Source organism: Nicotiana tomentosiformis, chromosome 7 (assembly GCF_000390325.3).
Source record: "Nicotiana tomentosiformis chromosome 7, ASM39032v3, whole genome shotgun sequence".
NCBI lineage: Eukaryota > Viridiplantae > Streptophyta > Magnoliopsida > Solanales > Solanaceae > Nicotiana > Nicotiana tomentosiformis.
Window position 1 is genome coordinate 122,054,267 of NC_090818.1, and position 20,265 is coordinate 122,074,531.

Genomic DNA, 20,265 nt, shown 5'->3' on the forward strand with positions numbered 1-20,265 from the left:
AAGTCGACCAGAAATTATCTTTTAATGTCCAAGTTGTTTCTTATTTCTTGCAATTAGTGTTTCATCTATGATTGTTTCTTCGTGTCTCTCAAGTTGGGACTTCTTTGAACCATCCAGGAAGCATCTCTAGCCCACAGATCTCAAATTGATGGACAAATCAAATGTGAAGATCAAAATGCCGCAAATAAATGCAATCATGTAGAAAAATCTCGGTCAAATGATAATAATAGAAAGACTCAACAACATAATGTCACGATCCAAAATCCAACTAGTCGTGATGGTACCTAACTCAACTCGCTAGGTAAGCCAACTTTCAATTATCCAATTTCAATAATAATTATTAAAGCAATTTAAGTGAATAAAGATCTTAATCTTATACATCCCCCAAGAACTGGTAGTACAAATCATGAGCTTCTAAGAATAGAGTTTATAAAGCTGGTATGAGGTAAATACATTATATGTTTGAAAAGTACATAAACAGAGTTTCCTGAATCTAAGGCTACCATGAACAAGGGGCAGCTACAACCGGAACGCATGTATATCTTCAAATTCAGATCCCAACGAACACAGCAATATCAACAGCCAACATCTGCACGCAAGGTGCAGAAGTGTAGTATCAGTACAACCGACCCCATGTACTGAGTAAGTAACAAACCTAGCCTTAGGTTGAAAGTAGTGACGAGCTTGTATCAAGGTTAGAGTCCAACTTCCATAACCAACAATAGTTCATAACAATATTAAACAAGTAATTCCAGAAGTAACTTAAAGAATAAATGCTCAGCTAAATCACGACTTCTGAAAATAGTTCTGCCTTTCAAGTACATCAATGAAAACCCAAATCGTTTACCGAAGTTACCAAAAATATGAATAAGTTTAAAAACAATAATTCTTTTCCAAAATACTTTAAATAATAAATAAAATATCTCTTTTTCTTTTCAGATAACCAGTGTAAAACAAATGCATCACTATTCTCATCTGTCAACATGTGTGAGAAATCATGAATAATGTGATACCGTATAGCATGAGGAAAATACATCTCTATGCATATATGTCATGTGTGCATGTCAATGCAATGTATCTCAGATATTGTACTCATGTACTCACACTCTCAGAGTACTCAATCTCACTGTCTCGCATTCTCTCTCACTATGCTCAGCACCCTCAATCACTCAGCGCTATATAATACCTGCTGTGGCGTGCAGCCCGATCCCTGTTTATAATCGACTACGCTTACCGGGGGTGTGTACAGACTCATGAGGGGGTCCTACAACCCAAGCGCTATAAGCACGGACAACTCACGTGCTGCACGGACAACTCACGTGCTGCACGGACAACTCACGTGCTATAATATCATATCTGGATTCGCACGGACAACTCATGTGCTGTACGGATAACTCACGTGCTATAATAATATTTGGATCCACACAGACAACTCACGTACTATAATAATATATAGATCCACACGGCCAACTCACATGCTGCACGACCAACTCATGTGCAATAGTATAATATATATATATATATATATATATATATATATATATATATATATATATATATATATATATATATAAAGCCAACATGGCCTGCTGCAGCGTGCAGCCCGATCCCAAAAATATCCTCACAATCAGGCCCTCGATCTCCCTCAGCAATCGATCTCTCCAGTCTCTCTCTCATGGGCTCTCAATGTCATGAGAATAGCCCAAATTAATGATATGATGTATCAATAAATAACAACAGAGACTGAGATATGATATGCAATAAAATGAATATGACTGAGTATGAATTTTCAATTTAAAATAAATATTTCACAACAATATGACCTCTGTGGGTCCCAATAATACAGGCACATAGCCTCAACATAATGTTTAATATGCTTTTCAGCTCAATGTTTTTAACTTATAAAACCGCATGAAAAATGCCAAGATCATTTAACTACAAAATTTCACAGAAACAATTATGTCATAATTTCTGTAATGCACGCCCACACGCTCGTCACCTAGCATGTGCGTCATTTTCCAACAATTTAAGAAATACATATATTCAGGTTTCATACCCTCAAATTCAAGATTAGAAGAGTTACTTACCTCGAACAAGACGAATCCAATATCGAGCAAGCTAAATAATGCTCCAGAAATTTTATTTTGTGCATATCAACTTCCGAACGGCTCAAATCTAGCCACAATTAGTTTGATTCAGTCCACAAAATTATAGGAATTAATTCCATATCAAAATACTAATATTTTCCATAAAATCCGAAATTACACCCCAAAAATTACCCGTGGGGGCCACGTCTCGGATCCCGACAAAAGTTACAAAATCCGATAGCCCATTCAACCACGAGTCTACGCATACCAATTTTACCAAAATCCCACCTCAACTCGACCCTCAAATCTTCAAACTCCGAAAATACTACAATGCTCCAATTGATTAAAATATCCAAATATCACCCACAATTCAATACCTACCATTAGATATCCCAACTACATCAAAATAAATACGAAAAGATTCATAAATATCCATTTAGGCTTCATAATTTGTAACAATCCTTCAACCAACCCAAATTATCCAATAGGCTCATCTATTAGCCTATTCAATTCCATTCTTATCATTAAATACTCATTTGGAGTCATTAATAATACTATGTTAATTACCTAATATCATTAAGTCACTATTCATTATCTTCTCCAACAAAACTCTATGTTCAAGAACACCCATTTCAAGAACTAGTATTGTATCTTGTCAAAATGGTGATTCTCTATTCAATTCATTCATCAATTAAGTTATTAAGTCTATCGAAATCATTAGAAACTCAAAATAATTATTTTATATCAATTCATCACTATTCATCTTCTTCTTTTCCCAAGATATTATTTTCAAGACCCTCCCTTAAGGTTCATACAATATCCCATTACAACTTCAAATAAAACTCATAAATATGCTATCCATACTCCAATATGACATATATATGAAGCTCAAGTGAAGGGATTACCTCTTGGTGGAAGAATCTAACTTTTCCTCTTTTTGGTGTTCTTGAAGATTCAACCCATTTTCTATGGATTTGATCCATAATAATATTAGTATTATCACTAAATGATGTTATATAATTATCCTTGTACCAAAATAACTTACCTTGAAGTGTATCCATGGTGGAAGAGCTCCTCCTTCTCTCTAGAAATCCCTTCCAAGATGAAGAACTAACCCATTCTCTCTCTAAACCCACGTTTTCAGCTCTTAAAATGACCCTTGAAGCTACTGGATTTGCCTACGCAATTCTGCGTAGGCTACGCAAGACTCGTGTAGCTGTTATGTCACCCTTTAGTAAAAATATCATAACTTCTTGTAGGAATCCTTAAATGACAAACAGTTTGAAGCATTAGAAACTAGACACATAGATATTTCTTTTGATAGGTTATATACCATATACCTCTTCATAGTTTGAGAGTTATGCTTATTTGAAGTTAGGTCTTGTGTGAACTTACTTGAAACTTTATCCCATCATAAAATTTTCAACTTGACTTAGCTCTGGGGCTCTTCTTAGACCATAAACCATTCTTAATGCACCTCATGCATATATTATCATTATCAATTGATATCATTCAAATTATCAGTCTTGTTCATACCCAAATTAATATAATTAGTACCCGTCAAGCTCCTTAATGGTCTTAAAACTCTTTGAAATTTTTCGGGGTGTTACACATAATAAGCAAAGGAAAGATAAACAGATAAATTTTCTCAATTAACAAAACAAAACTTTTCACATTTGTATCTAGTGTTTGTGGCAAATCTTGCTTTGAAGATGAAGTTGTACCTTTCATGTTCCCTCTAGATGCCACCACGCTGAAAGAAATAAGAACTTTTAAGAAGAAACTTTAAAAAAAGGAAGTACTTTAGTATCTTGAAAGAAGAAAAGCAAAAAAGAAATTTTCAATTGAACATTATTTTTGGGTTAGACACATCCATGGACGGGTGAGATAATGTCTTTGAACCACTAATAGTTGGTGAAGCTAATCCAATATTCATTCACTGTTATCAAAGGCGAAAATCGCAAAAAAGCTCTATGGTCTGTTGGGGATTTAAGCGCAAAGTGCAAATAAAGCATGGACTTTAATAAAAAAGGTGCAACTGGAGAAAAAATAAAAATATGTATATGTAATCTAAGACTAATGATTATAAGCATGAATAACAAATATATAGACAAATAAATTGAAAGAAATTTATGATAAAGTGAAATATTAATTGTTTAATGATACTTTTTTAGGATTACACTCATTGGCAAGTAAAAATATACCTAAGAGCCTTGATACGATACTAAAGCGCCCACAAAGCGAGGCGAAACGCTCAACATGTTTTGAGCCTCGCTTCAGGGCTTAAGCGCACCTTTGACAACATTGTATTCATCTACCAAATATAGAAAATCATAATTCCCCAATAAGTAGATTTGAAGGTCAGTATCATGGTACTATCTGAAAAATCGTCTTTGGTTTCTTAAAGAGATGTAGAAGAGATGTAAGTCCCTACTTCGCATAAGTTTGCGCATTTAAAACTACTTTCAAGTAGACATATAACTGAAATACTGCTTTGCAGAGAACTATTTGCTCCTTATATCTCCATTAATTGAATACATTATTGGTGGCCATATTGTCCTATTTCCTTCCTTATATCATATTTCCGAACACATAAATATCATGTCAAAGATAACCAAACAACAAAGAAGCTAATTTTCAGTTAAGTGTCGAATTAGTATAGAATATCAATTCTGTATATAATAAATGTAAGAGAAAAATGCGATGGACGAAGTATAACAATTAGCAAAAAAAAATAAAATAGAAACCACGATGCAGCTATTTGGCAAAATCATAACCCTTTCCGAGAGTAGAAAGTTTAAGCCAACATCAACTATTGACATACACGGGCTAAGATGGGAAAATGTTTAGAGTTATGTCTTATTCTAGATTTCTTTACAACTTCTCAAGAAGGAAAGCTTTCATATTTCTAATAGGTTAGGTATTTTAGCTCTTTGGAAAAAGCTGCAGCCAAAAGATGAAAAAAAAAACAAATATATGTCCCGCAGTGCTACATATATCAACTTAAATAAATAAAGGAAACAACCTCATGTCGATTACAATACACTATAACAATATAATACCCGACAATACAATTGTACACTGTGACTATAACAGTTATGCCAATCAATCTTTGGTAACTCTAGCATTCTAGAGGACCTTATACTGCTTCATGTGTACTCGTCAAGTTTAGCACTTGTTGGTTTTGTTTGATACCAGGAATTCAATCTGTAATCTCATTGTTCTAATCTTAGCTTTGATATTTATAATAGCATACATGTGTTGATACATCAGATTTCTTGTTATAACCCACATTATTTCCATTTAAACAAAGTTTGAATTCCATAACTTAGATGACCATTTAATTAAAACAATTCAAAGACTATAACTCTGTTTTTCAATAACAAAGGATTAATGAAACTTTGGCACATCAAAATTGAACAAAAAATAAACATCCACTTTAAATTCATATTCTTCTATAGTGCATTAGCTTTAATTTACCAATCACAATATGCCATAAAACAGTATAGTAAAAAGTGCCAATCACTGCTTACGAAGATAAAGAATGTTATGTCACCATAGAATAGCAACTGCCAAAGAAATTACCCATGAAATTGGAAATTGTTAAGAGATCTAAAAAAAAAAAGAGGAAAAAAAGAAGAAGATTTGTGCAAAATTGAGAGACCAACAATACCTGAAATCGTAATTCTTCAAATTTTGAAGATGGAGAACTCAAAGAGTACGCTTAAGTTATGATGGAATAGAGGAGAGATGTTTCTAGACCATGTCGATCGTGTGTAACGAAATAGTGAGCATTGTTTTAAAAATAGGAAAAGATTAAAAAAAGGGTAAAATGGCAATTTTGCCCTTGTCGACCAACTTCTCTTTTCTCTATATATAAAATAAAATAAAATAGATATTGTGATGACCCTAAATGTCATCTTTCAATTTAATAAGTAATTCTGTGTTCTAAGACCTTGAAAAATACTATTTATCATTCCTCGACTTGCGTGCGCAGTCCGTACAGTTTTTCGAAAAGATTTTATATGAAAAATAGATTAAAATGTGAAATAGAGCATTAAAAACTCAATTGAGTTGACTTTAGTTAATATTTTGAGCAAACGGACCTGGATCAGCATTTTGACAAATTTGGTAGGTCCGTATCGTGATTTGGGACTTGGGCGTATGCCCGGAATTGAATTTCAAGGTCCCTAGCTAGAGATATGGATTTTTGATTAAAAATTAAAAACTTGAAAGCTTAATGATTTTTAAGAAATTACTGATGTTGGATTTATTGACTTCGGGTCTGTATTTTGGTTCCGGAGCCCGGTGTAGGTCCACTATAATATTTATGACTTGTCTGCCAAATATGGTGTGAATCGGAGTTGATTTGACGTGATTAGGACGTCCGGTTGTAAAAATATAAGTTTTAAAGTTTTCTTGAAAACTTCCTTTGTTTTGGTGTCCGATTCGTAGTTCTAGGAGTTATTTTGGCGATTTGATCATGCGAGCAAGTTCGTATGATGTTTTAGGACTTGTGTGCAAGTTTGGTTTGGAGCCTTGAGGGCTCGAGTGAGTTTCGGATGGGCTACGAGATGATTTCAGACTTAGGAAATCTAGTTTTCTGCAGACTTCAGGCTTCTGGTGTGGTCTTCTTCGCGTTCGCGAAGAGCAAATTGGGGTTGGCACATTTTGTGCTTTGCGTTCGCGACAGAGTGACCGCGTTCGCGAAGGGTAAAAATCCCAGAAACAAAACTTAAGTTCTCGAAAATGGGATTCGTCCCATTTTCAACCCTTTTCTATTTTTGAGCTCGGGTAAGGCGCGTTTTGGACGATTTTCACGGGAAAACATTGAGGTAAGTGTTCCTTATCCTATATTGATTATATTTTATGATTTCATACTCATTTATATCATGAATCCGTGAATTTATGGAAGAAAAATCAGATTTTTATAAAATCTTCCAAAAACTAAAATTTAATATTTGAAAGTCCATTTGACATCTGAATTGGATAATTTTTATTTGGTTGGACTCGTCTAAGAATGGGTGTTCGGATTTCGTAAGTTTTTTTGGGATTTGAGATGTGGGCCCCACTACCGAATATTTTAATGAATTTCGGATTTTTATCCGGAAAATTTGTAAATTCATATGGAATTAATTCCTATGATTCGTATTGAGTATATCGAATTGTTTGTGAATCGATTTGAAGTTTTGGAGACAAATTTAAAAGGAAAAGCTGTGGTCGAGTAATTAATTGAAATTTGCAAAGCGAGGTAAGTGTCGTGGTTAACCTTGACTTGGGGGAATAGAACCCATAAATTATTTGTTATGTGAATAGCATGTGAACGACATATAGGCGAGGTGACGAGTGTCTATACGTCGTCAAATTAATTGTTTGCCTGCTTACTTGAAAGAAATCATAAACTGTTTTAAATCATAAATTTATTATTATAATAATTGTTTCTCTCCTATTCTTTGTCAAATATTAATTCTTGAATTTTTGCATTAATTGTTACATGCTATTTTAATTATGTGCCTTAATTGTTATTCGACATTTAGCATATTAAATATTAAACTGCATATTTTCTCTCTGATATCCATAATAATTTGCTATTTGTCTTTGTTTGTTTCATAATTAAATCATAATTATTGTATGCTTGTCGTCTTATAATTTAATATTACTTGTTGCATTTATTGGAAAAAATGTTTCTATAAGAATTGGTAAATGAATATGTTGGAGGAGCGGGTTGCACGCCGCAACAGAATAGAATATGAATATATTGGAGGATCGGGTTGCACGCCGCAATAGACTTATTAAAAGTCCATATTGGAGGATCGCGTTGCACGCCGCGACAGATTTATTAAAAAATTTATATTAGAGGATCGGGTTGCACGCCGCAGTAGGCTTATTAAAAGTCCATATTGGAGGATTGGGTTGCACGCCGCAACAGACTTATTAAAAAGTTCATATATGAGGATCGGGTTGCACGCCGCAACGGACTTATTAAAAGTCCATATTGGAGGACCGGGTTTCACGCCGAAGACTTATTTAAAAGTCTATATATACTTGATTGAAATAAATATATGACAGACTTGATTAAAATAAATATATTGTAGGAGCGGGTTGCACGCCGCAACAGAATGGAATGTGAATATATTGTGAGAGCGGGTTGCACGCTGTAACAGAATTGAATGTGAATATATTGTGAGAGTGGGTTGCACGCTGCAATAGAATTGAATGTGAATATATTATGAGAGCGGACAGAATTGATGGAAATGACAATTGGTTATGACGGTTGAGTTGGCGTCGATTATTATAAATGAATTACCTGATTTATTTCTATTATTGTTGTTGTTACTAATATTGCGTACAAGTAATGTAAGTGATCCGCCTTAGTCTCGTCACTACTTCGTCGAGGTTAGGCTCAGCACTTACTAGTACATGGGGTCGGTTGTACTGATACTACACTCTGCACTTCTTGTGCAGATTTTGGAGTTGGTCCTAGCGACGTACCATAGACTTGCTCGGATTTCAGCTACTCAGAAGAGACTTGAGGTATAACTGCACGGCGTTCGCAGTTCTGAAGTCCTCGTCCATTTTACTTTAGCTGTGTGTTTATTTTCTGATAGCTTTATTTTATTTCAGACCTTTATTTGTATAATTCTAGAAGCTCGTGCACTTGTGACACCAATTTTGGGATGGTATTTAGACACCGTTATTTTTATGGATTATTCACTATATTTCAGACATTACTTCTGCAATTATTCTCTGTTATTAATAAATCTAAAAATTGTTTTAAAAATGGATAATATTATTCTAACGTTGGCTTGCCTAGCAAGTGAAATGTTAGGCGCCATCACGGTCCGAAGGTGGAAATTTTGGGTCGTGACAGTTGGTATCAGAGCAATAGGTTACATAGGTCTCACAAGTCACGAGCAAGCTTAGTAGAGTCTGAAGGATCGGTACGGAGACGTGTGTACTTATCTCTCAGAGGCTATGGAGTTTAGGAACAATTTCACTTCTATTCTACTCTGTCGTGCGATTTTATTCTATCATTGACGATTGAACTCTTCTATTCTTGTTCTCTCGCAAATGGCGAGAACACACACTGTGTCTACAACCGGATAGGATCCAGAGCCCCCAGTGACAGCTACAACTAGGGGCAAAGGCTAAGGCCGAAGTCGCGCCAGAGGCCGAGGTAGAAGCAAAGGTAGAGCTCAGTCCAGAGCTCGAGCAGCCGCACCTGTTGTAGAACCTTAGATGGATCTTCAGGAGAAGGTTCCAGTTCAGAATGTACCAACTGGACCAGTTCAGGTCCCGGAAGGTTCATAGCTACTCCAGTACTTCAAGACTCTCTAGTCTATTTGGTGAGTCTTATGGAGGGCGTGACCTAGAATGGTACATTTTCAGTGGCGCCAGCCGTCTCACAGGATGGGGGAGGAGCACAAACTCCCATTACTCCCGCTGCAGACCAGATAGCTCCCCAGAATCAGGCTCTAGCAGCCCCGCCAGTTTGTTTAGTTCAGCCAGTTATGGCGGCACAGATCGGTGATAGGCCGCCAGGTCTTTTGAGGCCTTATTGAGACTGGGTAAGTTTACCAAGCTCTTTCCAGTTCACTTCAGTGGTACACCTTCTGAGGACCCACAGGATTATCTTGAACGCTACCATAAGGTGCTGCAGAACATGGGTATAGTTGAGACCAATGAGGTTGATTTTGTCGTATTTCAGATGACGGGTTCTGCCAGGAGGTGGTGGAGGGATTATATATTGACTAGAACAGTTGGATCGCCTGCACTTACCTGGGAGCAGTTCTCTCAGCTAATTTTGGAGAAGTGCCTTCCTATCACACTGAGAGAGGATTTCCACAAGTAATTTGAGCGTCTACAACAGGGCAGTATGACGGTTACTCAGTACGAGTCCCGTTTTGTGGATTTGGCTTGTCATGTTCTCCTTTTACTACCTACTGAGGGAGAGAGTGAGGAGGCTTATTGAGGGACTCACTCACCCTATCAGGCTTTAGATGGCCAAGGAGACCGAAAATGAGATTTCCTTTCAGGCGGCTGCTAATGTCGCGAGGAGGATCAAGATAGTTCTTGCACAGGAGAGATGGAAGAGGTCTGATAAGAGGCCTCGTCAGTTCGGTGGTTTCAGTAGTGCATCATTTGGAGGCAGGGGTACTAATGGCAGGGGTCAGGTACCTTGAGGTTGAGGTCAGACCATTAGTGGTGGAGGACAGGCTGATAGAAGGCGTCCTAGAGGTGGAGACCCATCCGTTGTTATATTTTTTTATGGTATGGTGGAGGTCGTTACATCAGATGGTGTCGTTACAGGCACGACCTCGATTTAAAATAAAGGAATAATTTCCTTAACTTGATTCGGTTTTGAATATCAAGACGAGTCCTCCTATTATGCTCCACTTATGAGTAAGCTTCGTAATTCTATAATCTACTTATGTGTTTACTCATGTTGGGAGATTCTATGGAGATAACTACGCCTATCATTCCATGTTGGTCGCTAATAAGAGCTGTGAGGCTAAATGTGGCTTTCTGTTACACATTTCGGTAAGTTTTGATGTAATTTACTGATAATTAATTACAAATTATGAATTATATGCCCTAACGGTGTGTGGTTCATTATATGTTGAGATTTTGTGTAACCGAGGTTATTTAAAAGGAGAAAATGGAAATTTTTGATTGGCACGATCTGCATATTACTTGTGATCCAAAACTGAGGACGAGATCCTCGCATTTTTAATGTAAATCGATATGTTTAAACCAGGCTACGAGCTGCGGTGGAAGTTATATAAGGACGAGATCCTTAGGATGAAAATTCTTATGTTTAAGCTCTCCCTTGTGAAATTAAATTTGCACAATAGTACTAATAGAGATTCATGCCTGTTAGGCTTATTTGAGAATTCTTGTATGAAATTCTCTGTGCATATTTGCCAAAATTCGTGTTTGTAATTATTGAGTTTTAACCTACGAGGTAGGTGCTCGCCCAGGTGGCGTTAAATAATACTCGTTAATTCGGGTAAATAATTATGAGGTCTTCATGCCTCTCATCTCATTATCAGTATTGTGAAGGTTTGCAATGAGATTTTTTGTTAACATGAGGTTAATTGGCAATTCGGTAATTGATCATGAACAAATATTAAAAATAAATATCCGCTGCCAAGAATTGATGACTTATTTGATCAGCTTCAGGGTGCCAAGGTATTTTCGAAGATCGATTTGAGGTCTGGTTACCATCAGTTGAAGATTAGGGCATCTGATGTCCCTAAAACAGCTTTTCGAACTCGGTATGGGCATCACGAATTCCTAGTGATGTCATTTGGGTTGACAAATGCCCCAGCAACATTTATGGATTTGATGAATCGGGTGTTCAAGCCTTATTTGGATTCTTTTGTGGTTGTATTAATTGATGATATCTTGATTTACTCCAGCAGTCGAGAGGAACATGAGCAGCATCTTCGGAGTGTGCTTCACACCTTGAAGAATCATCTGTTATATGCCAGTTTTCAAAATGTGAGTTTTGGTTAGACTCAGTTGCCTTTTTGGGGCAAGTTTTATCGGCATAAGGCATAAAGGTGGATCCTAAGAAGATTGAGGCTATTCAGAATTGGCCTAGACCTACTTCAGTTACAGAGATCCGGAGTTTCCTGGGTTTAACAAGTTATTATCTTCGGTTCGTGGAAGGGTTTTCATCTATAGCAAGCCCATTGACCAGATTGACCCAGAAAGGTGTCCCATTCAGATGGTCAGACGAGTGTGAGATGAGCTTTCAAAAGCTCAAGACCGCTTTGACTATGACGCCAGTGTTGGTATTACCCACAGGTTCAGGATCGTATACGGTATATTATGACGCATCTCACATTGGGATTAGTGCAGTATTAATGCAAGATGGCAAGGTAATTGTATATGCGTCGCGGCAGTTGAAAGTTCACGAGAAGAATTATCCTGTTCATGACTTAGAATTGGCAACCATTGTTCATGCGCTGAAGATTTGGAGGCAATACCTCTACGGTGTCTCGTGTGAAGTATTTACTGATCATCGTAGCCTTCAGTATCTGTTCAAATAAAAAGATCTTAATTTGAGGCAGAGAAGATGGTTGGAGTTGTTGAAATACTATGATATCACCATTTTGTATCACCCCGGAAAGGCCAATGTGGTGGCCGGTGCTTTGAGCAGAAAGGATGTGAGTATGGGCAGTCTTGTGTATATTCCGGTTGGTAAGACGCCATTAGCTGCAAATGTTTAGACTTTGGCTAATCAGTTCGTGAGGTTAGATTTTTCAGAACCTATTCGGGTTCTAGCTTGCACAGTCGCTCTGTCTTCTTTATATGAGCGCATCAGAGAGAGGTAGTATGATGATCCTCATTTACTTTTCCTTAAGGACACGGTGCGGCACGATGACGCCAAACGAGTTGCTCTGGGGGAAGATGGAGTTCTGCGAATGCAGGGTCGTATTTGTGTGCCTAATGTGGATAGGCTGCGTGAATTAATTCTTGAAGAGGCACACAGTTCCAGGTATTCTATTCATCTAGGTGCCGCTAAAATGTATCAAGATTTATGGCAATATTATTGGTGGAGGAGAATGAAGAAGGATATAGTTGCATATATAGCTTAGTGTCTGAATTGTCAGCAAGTTAAGTACGAGCATCAGAGACCTGGTGGTTTGCTTCAGAAGTTAGAAATTCCTGAGTGGAAGTGGGAGCGTATCACTATGGATTTTGTTGTTGGGCTCCCACGGACTCAGAAAAAATTTGATGCAGTTTGGGTCATTGTGGACAGGTTGACCAAGTCAGCATATTTCATTCCAGTGGCAGTTACCTATTCTTCAGAGAGGTTAGCTAAAATTTACATTCGTGAGATTGTCCGACTACACGGTGTGCCCGTGTCTATTATTTCAGATCGAGGTACACAATGTACCTTACACTTCTGGAGGGATGTACAAAGTGAGTTAGGCACGCAGGTTGAGTTGAGTACAATATTTCATCCACAGACAGACGGACAGTCAGAACGCAGCATTCAGATATTGGAAGATATGCTTCGCGCTTGTGTTATGGACTTTTGAGGTTCTTGGGATTAGTTCTTGCCACTTGCGTTATTTTCTTATAATAATAGCTACCAGTCGAGCATTCAGATGGCTCCATATGAGGTATTATACGGAAGGCGATGCCGATTGCCAGTTGGTTGGTTTGAACCGGTTCGGTTGTTAGGTACTGATTTGGTACAGGATGCCTTGGATAAGGTCAAGATTATTCAGGAACGACTTCGCACAGCTCAGTCTAGGAAAAAGAGTTATGCCTTCCGTAAAGTTCATGATATTGCATTCATGGTTGGAGAAAGAATATTGCTCCGAGTTTTACCTATAAAAGGTGTAATGAGGTTCGAAAAGAAGGGCAAGTTGAGCCCTAGGTATATCGGACCCTTTGAAATTCTTGAAAGGGTGGGTGAAGTAGCCTACAGGCTTGCATTACCACCTAGTTTATCAGTGGTTCATCCGGTGTTCTATGTGTCTATGCTCCAGAAATATCATGGTGATCCGTCCCATATGTTAGATTTCAGCTCAGTCCAATTGGACAGAGATTTGACTTACGAGGAGGAGCCGGTGGCTATTCTAGCCCGGCAGGTACGACAGTTGAGGTCTAAGAGTTATCCTTCAGTTCAGGTGCAATGGAGAGGTCAGCCGGTAGAGGCATCTACCTGAGAGTCCGAGTCGGACATGCAGAGTAAATATCCACACTTATTTACCAGCTCAAGTACTTTTTTCTAACTCCGTTCGAGGACGAACGTTTGTTTTAGAGGTGGAGAATGCGATGACCCAAAATATCATCTATAAATTTAATAAGTAATTCTGTGTTCTAAGACCTCGAAAAGCACCATTTATCATTCCTCGACTTGCGTGCACAGTCCGTACAATTTTCCCAAAAGTTTTATATGAAAAATGGATTAAAATGTGAAATAGATCTCTAAAAACTCAACTGAGTTAACTTTAGTTAACATTTCGAGCAAACGGACCTGGATCAGTGTTTTGATAATTTCGTTAAGTCCGTATCGTGATTTGGGACTTGGGCATATGCCCGGAATCGAATTCCGTGGTCCCTAGCTCGAGATATGGAATTTTGATGAATAATTAAAAGCTTGAAAGCTTAATGATTTTTAAGAAATTACTGATGTTGGATTTATTGATCTCGGGTACGTATTTTGGTTTCGGAGCTCGGTGTAGGTCTACTATAATATTTATAACTTGTCTGCCGAATTTGGTGAGAATTGGAGTTGATTTGACGTGATTCAGACGTCCGGTTGTAAAAATATAAGTTTTAAAGTTTTCTTGAAAACTTCCTTTGTTTTGGTGTCCGATTCGTAGTTCTAGGTGTTATTTTGGTTTTGATCGTGCGAGCAAGTTCGTATGATATTTTAGGACTTGTGTGCAAGTTTGATTTGGATCCCCGAGGGCTCGGGTGAGTTTCGGGTGGGCTACGGGATGATTTCGGACTTAGGAAATCTAGTTTTCTGCGGACTTCAGGATTCTGGTGTGTTCTTCTTCGCGTTCGCGATGGTACTCTCGCGAACGCGAAGAGAAAATTGGGGTTGGCTTCGCGTTTGCGATAGAGTGACCGCGTTCGTGAAGGCTTGAGGTTCAAAGCTTCGCGTTCACGATCGAAGCCTCGCGTTCGCGAAGGGAAAGAGGCTGGATAGGATAATTGCCTTCGCGTTCGCAAAGGGCATCTCGCGTTCGCGTAGGCCAAGCTAGGCAAGCCTCGCGTTCGCGAAGTAGCTCTTACATTCGCTAAGTGTAAAATGGGATAGCACAAATTTGTGCTTTGCGAACGTGAGGCACTGACCGCATTCGCGAAGGGTAAAAATCCCAGAAACAGAACTTAAGTTCTGGAAAATGGGATTCTGTCCCATTTTCAACCCTTTTCCATTTTTGAGCTCGGGTAAGGCGAGTTTTGGGCGATTTTCACGGGAAAACATTGGGATAAGTATTTCTTATCCTATATTGATTATATTTCATGATTTCATACTCATTTATATCATGAATCCGTGAATTTATTGATGAAAAATCAGATTTTTATAAAATCTTTCAAAAACAAAAATTTAAGATTTGAAGGTCCATTTGACATCGGAATTGGATAATTTTTGTATGGTTGGACTCGTCTCGGAATGGGTGTTCGGATTTAGTAAGTGTTTTCGGGATTTGAGATGTGGGCCCTACTGCCGAATATTTTAATGAATTTCAGATTTTTATCCGAAAAAATTATAAATTCATATAGAATTAATTCCTATGATTCCTATTGAGTATATCAAATTGTTTGTGAATAGATTTGAAGCTTTCGGAGACAAATTTAAAAGGAAAAGCTGTGGTCGAGTAATTGATTGGAATTTGCAAAACGAGGTAAGTGTCGTGGTTAACCTTGACTTTGGGGAATAGAACCCTTAAATTATTTGTTATGTGAATAGCATGTGAACGACGTACAGGCGAGGTGACGAGTGTCTATACATCGTCAAATTAATTATTTATCTGCTTACTTGAAAGAAATCATAAACTGTTTTAAATCATGCATTTATTATTATAATAATTGTTTCTCTCCTATTCTTTGTCAAATATTAATTCTTGAATTTCTGCAATAATGTTTACATGCTATTTGAATTATGTGCCTTAATTGTTATTCGACATTTAGCATATTAAATATTAAACTGTATATTTTCTCTTTGATTTCCATAATAATTTACTATTTGCCTTTGTTTGTTTCATAATTAAATCATAATTATTGTATGCTTGTTGTCTTATAGTTTAATATTACTTGTTGCATTTATTGGGAAAATTTTTTCTATAAGAATTGGTAAATGAATATGTTGGAGGAGCGCAACAAAATGGAATATGAATATATTGGAGGATCGGGTTGCACGCCACAACAGACTTATTAAAAGTCCATATTAGAGGATCAGGTGGCATGCCGCAACAGACTTATTAAAAAGTCCATATTGGAGGATCGGGTTGCACGCCGCAATAGACTTATTAAAAGTCCATATTGGAGGATCGGGTTGCACGCCGCACCAGACTTATTAAAAAGTCCATATTGGAAGATCGGGTTGCACGCCGCATGTAACGACCCGACTTGTCATTTTAAGTATTTACGCCCCGTTCAGTGACTTGAGGTCTCGAGAAGCTTCGCAATATGTATGACACGCGGGCGTGGTCGAGTTTGATTTACTAAAGATTCAGAATTAAATTAAATGAATAATTCTTAATTTGAAGCTTAAATGGAAAGAGTTGACCGGAGAGTTGACTTTTGAGAAAACGACTCCGCAATAGAATTTTGATGATATCAATAGCTCCGTATGATAATTTTGGACTTAGGAGCGTGTCGGAAAATTATTTGGAGGTTTGTAGTGGAATTAAGCTTGAAATGCCGAAAGTTGAATTTTTGGGAAGTTTGATCGGGGGTTGACTTTTTGATATCGGGGTCGAAATATTATTCTGAAAATTTGAATAGCTTTGTTATGTCATTTATGACTTGTCTGCAAAATTTAAGGTCATTCCAGATTAATTTGATATGTTTCGGCACAAGATATAGAATTTGAAAGTTCAAAGTTCATAGATTTTGATTTGAGGTACGATTCGTCGTTTTGATGTTGTTTGATATGATTTGAGACTTTGGGTAGGTCCGTGTTATGTTAGGGAACTTGTTGGTATGTTTAGACGGGATTTCGAGGGCCTCGGGTGAGTTTCGAATGCTTAACGGATCAAATTTGAATTTGGAGGAAGAGCTGAAGCAGCTGGGCTGCTGGTGTGATCGCACCTGCGCGAAAAAGGGCCGCAGGTACGAGCTCGCGGATGCGAGAAATGAGTCATGGAAGAGGAAAATTCATGGGCTGTCCAGGCACCGCGGGTGCAAAAAATTTGCCGCGGATGCGAAAGCCGCAGGTGCGAAAAAATCACCGTGGGTGCGAAGACCGCGGGTGCGAAAACAGTCATCGCAGGTGCGAAGACAGCGGGTGCGAAAACAGTCATTGCGGGTGAGAAGACCGCAGGTGTGAATAAATCACCGCGGATGCGCAGGTGCAAAGAAATCACCGCAGATGCGAAGACCGCAGGTGCGAAGAAATCACCGCGGATGCAAAAACCCTGGGCAATACAAAAATAGAGGGGTTTCGAGCTTTTGCCATTTTTGGGCATTTCAAGCTCGGGTTGGGCGATTGTTGAGTAATGTTTTCACGAGAAAACTTGAGGTAAGTCCCTTGTGATCCTTTTTGCTCCATAATATTAAATTATCATCGAATAATCCGATTAGATTACATGTTTTTGAGGTGTAAATCGGGAGTTTGAACTTAGGGATTTGAAAACGAAAAATTAAGATTTGGAGGTCGAGTTGTTATTGGAATTCGATAAAATTGGTATGGTTGAACTTGTATCGAAATGGGTATTCGGATTTCATGAAAATTTTGTCGGGTTTCGAGGGGCGGGCCCTGCGTTGACTTTTGTTGATTTTTTGGAATAAATTTTTAAGTCGACATATTATTATCCGGAATTATTTGGTTAGATCTGAGCGGCCCAGAGGTCAATTCAAGCAAGAAGACGATTTTGGAATATCGGCATAACTTCAAAGAGGTAAGTATCTTGCCTAACCTCGAGTGGGGGAATTACCCCTTAGGCATTGAGTCTTATGTGGAAATTGTATGGTTGGAAGCCGTGTACGTGAGGTGACGAGCACGTACTCGGGCTTATATGTGCAAATTTTCGTGGTTTAAAGTTTTAGGCATTATTATGTATTAAATTAGATAATTGTTTGCATTAGTAAATCCTTGAATTATCACTCCTCGTTCCTTATTTGTCAAATTTGTATTTAATATAATATATTTAGTATTATTGTCACTTGGATTTTACGTGAATTCCGTGTGTTTATTGATTTGATATTTTCTTGGAATTAAATCCATGATGGAACCCTTATCTGCAAATATTTATTAATAAGTTTAAACTGATATGGTGACTTTTATTCGAAATAATTATATTAGAAAGATATTTATTTGAAAGAATTATATTATAAGGATATTTACTTGAGAGAAGTATATTTGAAAGATATTTATTCGAAAGATATTTATTTGAAATAATTATATTATAAAGATATTTACTTGAAAGAAGTATATTTGAAAGATATTTACTTGAAAGAAGTATATTTGAAAGATATTTACTTGAAAGAATTATATTCGAAAAGTATTTACTTGACAGAATTATATTTGAAAGATATTTACTTGAAAGAATTACATTCGAAAGATATTTACTTGAAAGAATTATATTCGAAAGATATTTACTCTAGAGAATTATATTCGGAAATATATTTATTGAAAAGGATTATATTCCAGAGATTTTTATTGAATAACTTAGATAAAAGATGTATATTCTGAAGGACCTGATTAATTGGTTGTACCTGTGTTTATTACTCGTTTGAGCAATATTTATGGTGTTCCAGTTACCTTGCTGTTTAAATCACTAGTTGATTGATGTTGCTATTACTGCTATTTGTTTTCTATTATTTTTGCATGCTATATTGCACAGGTTATTAGACTAGTGAGTGTCTTGACTATACCTCGTCTCTACTCTATTGAGGTTAGTATTGATACTTACTGGGTACCGATCGTGGTATACTCATACTACACTTATGCACATTTTTGTGCAAAACTAGGTATTGGAGATATCGGACTTGAGCAGAGTTAAAGCGGGATCGTAAGGATTCAAGGTAGAGTTGTTTGGTCATCACAGTCCCTTGGAGTCCTTTCATTTTATTGTACTGTTAATTTTTAATCAAACAGTATTGTATATTCGGTTATCGTGATCATTCCATGTATTCAATTAGAGTTCGTGACTCAGTACTACCAGTCTTGGGAGGTTGTATATTCATATTTATTCCGCTATTAGTTTTGGTTACTTATTTAATTCAAAAAAAATGGCTTCAAAATGTGATATAAATCGGCTTACCTAGTCTTAGAGATTAGGTGCCATCACAACGCCTGTGGTGGGATTTTGGGTCGTGACACCGCAACAGACTTATTAAAAGTCCATATTGGAGGATCGGGTTGCACGCCGCAACTGTAACGACCCGACTGGTCGTTTTGAATATTACAACCTTGCTTCCCCCTTTACTGCTCAAATTGTACTTTACAGTTGTTGTGTGACTTGTTGGGGCAATTGGTTCGGGTCGGGTGAGGATTTGGAATAAATTGGAAGACTTAGTTCCAAGGTTTAAAGTTTAAGTTAAAATAGTGACCAGACGTGGACTTATCTGTAAAGGACCTCAGATTCAAATTCTGATGATTCCAATAGCTCCGTATGGTAATTTTGGACTTAGGAGCGTGTTCGGAAAATTATTTGGAGGTCCGTAGTGGAATTAGGCTTGAAATGCCGAAAGTTAAATTTTTGGAAAGTTTGACCGGGGAGTTGACTTTTTGATATCGGGGTCGGAATACGATTCTGGAAATTAGAATAGGTCCGTAATGTGAAATGTGACTTGTGTGCAAAACTTGAGGTCAATCGGACATGATTTTATGTGTTTCAGCGCAAGTTATAGAATTTGAAGTTTCAAGGTTCAATGATTTAGAATTGAGGTGTAATTCATCATTTTGATGTTGTTAGGTGTGATTTGAGGCCTCGAGTAGGTCCGTGTTATGTTATGAGACTTGTTGATACAATTGGTTGAGGTCCCGGGGGCCTCGGGTGAGTTTCGGACGGTTAACAGATCAAATTTGGACTTAAGAAAATGCTGGAACTGCTGCCTACTGGTGTGATCGCACCTGCGAAGATTTTTATCACAGGTGCGAAGCCGCATGTGCGTGAAATAAGCCGCAGAAGAGGCCAAGAGTAGGACTAGGCAGTGCTCGCAGGTGCGAGGAATTTGCTGCATGTGTGCGGCCGTAGGTGCAAAGGGGAATGCGCATCTGCGAAGCCCGCAGATGCGAGAATATCGCCGCAAATGCGAGATTTTAGAGGGCCGGCTGTTTTTCGCAGCAGCGCATTTTTGTCCACAAATACGGATGCGCAGGTGCGAGCCCAAGCACCGCAGGTGCGGAAATGCTTGGGCAATGTTTAAAAGCGAGGGTTCCGAGATTGTTTCTCATTTTGGACATTTTGGAGCTCGGTTTGGGCGATTTTGGAGAGGCAATTTTCCACACAACTTGGGGTAAGTGTACTTAACT

At 37.7% G+C, this 20,265-nt stretch overlaps 1 long non-coding RNA gene across 1 annotated transcript; it reads right to left on the reverse strand.

The window, feature by feature from the left end:
* Positions 1-390: 390 nt before the first annotated feature.
* On the reverse strand, positions 391-3,289 carry LOC138895184 (uncharacterized). Its single transcript, XR_011409404.1, has 4 exons — positions 3,133-3,289; positions 2,993-3,053; positions 2,088-2,175; positions 391-589 (listed from the first exon to the last, which is right to left on the reverse strand). It is a non-coding gene; the product is annotated as an uncharacterized lncRNA (long non-coding RNA).
* Positions 3,290-20,265: the final 16,976 nt, after the last annotated feature.